This window comes from Nelumbo nucifera, chromosome 2 (assembly GCF_055504915.1).
Source record: "Nelumbo nucifera cultivar China Antique chromosome 2, China Antique-T2T, whole genome shotgun sequence".
Lineage (NCBI taxonomy): Eukaryota > Viridiplantae > Streptophyta > Magnoliopsida > Proteales > Nelumbonaceae > Nelumbo > Nelumbo nucifera.
In genome coordinates, this window is record NC_142650.1 from 94,983,951 (window position 1) to 94,989,460 (window position 5,510).

General features: G+C 47.1%; 1 pseudogene; it reads left to right on the forward strand.

The window, feature by feature from the left end:
• The first annotated feature begins 3,392 nt into the window (after window positions 1-3,392).
• On the forward strand, window positions 3,393-4,985 carry LOC148802556 (auxin response factor 19 pseudogene; annotated as a pseudogene).
• The last annotated feature ends 525 nt before the right edge of the window (window positions 4,986-5,510 follow it).

A 5,510-nucleotide genomic window follows, 5' to 3' on the forward strand; every position in this document is an offset into this window, starting at 1 on the left:
CTGGGACTTAGTTCACTCATGCTGAAGTGGCGACTGGGACTTGGCTTGCCCATGCCGAAGAGGCGACTGGGACTTAGTTCGCCCATGCCGAAGAGGCGACTAGGACTTAGCTTGCCCATGCCGAAGAGGCGACTGGGACTTAGTTGGTGCCGAGGTCATTTGTTAGCTCGGTCTTTTAATCCTTGGACTTCTAGGAATGACTTGCAATCTGCTCTTTAGTTCGACAATCACAGAAGTGCTCAGGCACCATAACTTTCCGAAGCACCAGGTCCCCAACACAGAAGTGCCGCTTCCTAACCCGGGCGTTATAGTACCGAGCCACTCTTTGCTGGTAGGCTGCGGTCCAGATATATGCGAGGTCTCGTACTTCTTCCACCAGGTCGAGGTTGGTACGAAGCTCGTTATCGTTTTCTTCATTGTTCTATGTCTCCAGGCGTAATGTAGGTACCTCGATCTTGGCTGGGATTACCGCTTCCGTGCCATTGGTGAGGTTGAAGGGGGTTTCACCTGTGGTGGTCTTGATAGTGGTTCGGTAAGCCCATAGTACGCTGGACAGCTCGTCTACCTATAGTCCCTTAGCTCGGACTAAGCGAGTTTTTAGTCCGTAGAGTATGGCTCTGTTCGTGACTTTCATCTGCCTGTTTGCTTGAGGGTGTGCCACCGAAGTGAAGTTCTGTTGTATCCCCATCTCGGTACACTAGTTCTGAAACTTGATATCTTTGAACTGCTTACCGTTGTCAAAGATGAGCACTCGAGGCAGTCCAAAGCGGCATACTATGCTCTTCCAAAAGAAGTTTTGTACACTTCGAGCTATGATTGTTGCTAGGGGTTCCGCCTCTACCCACTTTGTAAAGTAATCCACTGCTACCACCAAGAATTTCCTTTGTCCTGTCGCTGGCAAGAATGGTCCAAGAATGTCGATTCCCCACTCTGCAAAGGGTCATGGGTTGGTGAGGTACTTCAGGTCGACAACAGGTTAGTGATGGATGTTGGCATGCCTCTGGCATTCATCGCATTTCTTGACAAGCTCGAGTGCGTCTGCCTTCATCGTGGGCCAGTAATATCCTTGTCGTAGCGCTTTCTGGGTGAGAGCCCTACCCCCCAAGTGTCCGCCACATAGGCCTTCATGAGTGTCATGGAGAACGAGCTGAGCCTCTAAAGGTCGCAAGCAGCGGAAGTAGGGGAGCGTGTAGGATCTCCGGTACAGCCGTCCATCTATCATGACGTACTTGGCTACCTTTCGCTCTACCCTTCTAGTCGCGTTGTGATCTGCAGGGCGGGTTCTGTGAAGTAGGTAGCTCGCGAGTGGGTCAATCCAGCTCGGCTCTGTTTGTGTAACAGGAGCGACCTCTTCTACCCCCCCACCCCCCGAGAATGCTGGGCCGAGGTAGGTTCTCCATGTACACGGTCCTCATGGGATTGCTGCTCGTGCTGGCTAACCAGGACAGGGCATTGGCCTCAACGTTCTCGGACATTGCAATCTTCTTGATGAAGTATGACTGGAAGCTGCGTAGAACTTCTCTGACTTTGGCTAAATAAGCAGCCATGGTGGGGTTGCGAGCTTCATGATTGCCAGTGAGTTGGTTGACCACGAGCTGGGAGTTGCTGCAGATGACGACGTGTTTTGCTTGTACCTCATTTGCTAGTGTGAGTCCGGCTAACAGTGCTTCATACTCCACTTCGTTGTTAGATGCCGCGAACTCGAACCGAAGTGTGTACTCCAGCTTCACCCCACTTGGCCCGTGCATAATAACGCCGGCTCCACTTCCTTGCTGATTGGATGAGCCATCTACATGGAGGATCCAGGACTCCTCGTCCCAGGTTGGCCTTGCTCTAACCGGGGCCGGTGCCGCACTGGTCGAAGCCTCCTCTCTGTGCATGAGCTCAATCAGTTCAGGGACTACGGTGCTGAAGGTGCATTCTGCAACGAAGTTGGCCAAGGCTTGGGCCTTAATCGCCGTCCGGGGCTCATACTGGAGGTCATACTCGCTGAGTTTGATGGCCCACTTTGTCAGTCTTCCAGATACCTCGGGCTTGAGTAAGACTTGCCTTAGAGGTTTGTTGGTGAGAACGATGACTATGTGAGCTTGAAAGTACGGGCGAAGCTTTCGAGCTGTTGTGACCAGTGCATACGCCAACTTCTCGATCTCTGAGTACCTGGTTTCGGCGTCTTGCAAAACTTTACTCACATAGTAGATAGGTCGTTGGACCCAATCTACTTCCTTTATTAGTACCGAGCTAACCACCTCATCGCTCGTGGAGAGGTACAGCTTTAAAACATAACCCTCTTCGGGTCGGGTCAGAATCGGGATACTAACTAGATATTTCTTCAGTTCGTCGAAAGCGAGCTGACATTCTTCAGTCCATTCAAAGCCTTTACTTTTCTTAATTGCCTTGAAAAAAGGCAGGCAGCAATCTGCTGACTTGGACATGAAGCAGCTTAGATCAGCCATATGGCCATTTAGCCTTTGAACCTCTTTCAACTTGCGAGGTGGCTTCATATCCAGGATAGCCTTTATCTTTTCGGGGTTTGCTTTGATGCCACGTCGATTAACTATGTAACCCAGAAATTTACCTGAGGTGACACCGAATACACACTTGTTAGGGTTCAATTTCATATTATACTTGCGTTGAATTTCAAAAACACATTAAAAGTCATTTATTAGACAGTTCGAAAATTAGGTTTTGACAACCATGTCATCTACATAGCATTCAACCTTATTGCTGATCAATGGCTCAAACAGTGATGTGGACGCGTATTGGGAGCAGCAACAATAATGATTCGGTGTTCTCATCCTATCCAATTCGACAGCAACAGTCTTATCCATTCAGCAGATTAGATTAGACTCTCTTGTTATTCTTATCTTATCTTATTAAGTTAGTAGATTAGATTATCTTATCTTATTAGATTAGGATTACGAGAGAGTTATCTTATTAGATTAGGATTAAGAGAGACTTATCCTATTTTATCAGTCTTATCTTATCAAGATAGAGTTGGAGGTCTTCCTATTCAGCAAGGAGTCTCCCTAAGAGCAGGACTCTTGTAATCTCCTATTTAAGGAGCCACTATTATTGAATAAAGGTATCCAGAAATTCAGTAAAGAAAAGAGTTAAGGAGAGTTAGGGTGATCTCTTGGACAAATCACCACCTAGGCACCAAGATAGGTTCGTCAAGAGCAGGGAGGAACAAGGTAAAACAAGAGGTTTTCCTCGTGGACAGACCCGTGACGAGATCCTATTTCTGGGCCCATAACAAATTGGTATCAGAGCCAACCATTATGGGAGATCTGGAGCAGCTATCATCCAACGTCCACGACCTCGAGCACCAACTCGTGGAAACCAGCTCCGAAGTACGTGAGATCAAAGACGAAGTGAGGGAGTTGTGACATCTGATGGAGATGTTCCTTTCTAGCAGGGAAAGGAACTCTAAAGGAGGGACAGCCGCTAACGGCCGCCAACCAGATCTGCTAGAGTCTTCCGGCGAACAGCAGTCCGTTAGCCATAGAGCCGCAGTCATCCCCAAGTATAGCAGGTTAGAATTCCCGTCGTTTAATGGCAACGGAGACCCCTTAGGCTGGCTATATTGCTGCGAGCAGTATTTCCGGAATCAATGGATAGATGACAGGGATAAGGCTGATCCTGAAACTTATGAGGTTTATGCGCAAATGGCTCTTCAACCTGTAAATAAATATGACAAGGAAGCATTATTGGCATCGGACATGGGGCTCAAGCAAAGCAAGCAACCCATTGAGTTCTTTTGCAAAACACTTACAGCTAGTGATACGAGCACTCATGGTGGATTTTCTGTACCTCACCGGGCAGCAAAGAAGATCTTCCCACCTCTATATTTTTCAATGCAACCCCCAGCCCAAGAACTAGTAGCGAGAGATTTGCATGATGTTGCATGGACATTTAGACATATCTATCGTGGTCAACCAAAAAGGCACTTGCTGACTACAGGTTGGAGTGTGTTTGTTAGCACAAAAGGACTCCTTGCTGGTGATTCTGTTCTTTTTATAAGAGATGAAAAGTCACAGCTTCTCCTAGATACAAGGCGTGAAAGCAGACAGCAACCAGCCCTTTCGTCATCAGTCATATCTAGTGATAGCATGCATATTGGAATTCCTGCTGCTGCCGCCCATGCTGCTGCAAATAACAGTCCATTTACAATATTTTATAATCCAAGGGCCAGTCCTTCAGAATTTGTAATTCCGTTATCAAAATATAATAAAGCAATGTACACCCAAGTTTCTCTTGGGATGAGATTTAGGATGATGTTTGAGACTGAGGAATCAGGGGTACGCAGATACATGGGGACAATAATAGGTATCAGTGATTTGGATCCTGTGAGATGGAAAAATTCACAATGGCGCAACCTTCAGGTTGGATGGGATGAATCAACAGTTGGTGAATGTCCAAGCCGAGTTTCAATTTGGGATATTGAGCCTGTTGTAACTCCATTCTACATTTGCCCACCTCCATTTTTCAGGTCAAAATTCCCTAGACAATCAGGGATGCCAGATAGTGAATCTGACGTAGATAATGTTATCAAGAGAGCAATGCCTTGGCTTGCAGATGATTTTGGCATGAAGGATACTCAGAGCCCAATCTTCCCTGGCTTGAGTCTGATCCAGTGGATGAATATGCAGCAGAATCCCCAGTTTTCAGTTGCTCAGTCAGGATTTTTCCCATCCATGGTTTCCTCTTCTGCACTCCATAATAATCTTAGCACCTATAACCCCTCTAAAATGCTAAACTTTCAAGCCCACATCTTGTCTGCACCAAATTTCCAGTTCAATATTCCAAAACTAAATCAATATAACTCACAAGTTCATCAGTTACAGCTACAACCCCTATCATGGCCTCAAAAGCAGCAGGAGACTCTTATTGGTCCGCAGCAGCAGCAACACCCTCAGCCACAGCAGCCAAACAACCAACAACAGCAACAACTGCAGCAGCAGAGGCAACAACATGATCAGCAATAGCAACAACAGCTTCTCCGAGCAGCTATTACTAGTCCCAGTGTAGTTGCCCCGAAACTGTCCCCTAAGTTCTATGGGCCCTTCAAGGTTCTACGACGGATTGACAGTGTGGTCTACCAGCTGGAACTGCCAGAGACCAGCCAGATTCATGATGTCTTCCACATCTCCTTGCTGAAGCCATTTACAGGTGTTCCTCCGGACCAAGTCCCCTCCCTGCCACCCCTGAAAGATGGCAAACTGATTCCACAACCTAAAGCTGTCATCCGCTCTCATTTCAATCGAGGAGTTCTTGAAGTCTTGGTGGAATGGTGTAGCTTACCATCGGCCGAAGCCACATGGATCCTATTGACAGAGTTCCAGGCCACATATCCTGAATTCGAGCTTGAGGACAAGCTCGTAGTCCAAGAGGGGAGTAATGATGTGGACGTGTATTGGGAGCAGCAAGAATAATGATTCGGTGTTCTCATCCTATCCAATTCGGCAGCAACAGTCTTCTCCATTCAGCAGATTAGATTAGACTATCTTGTT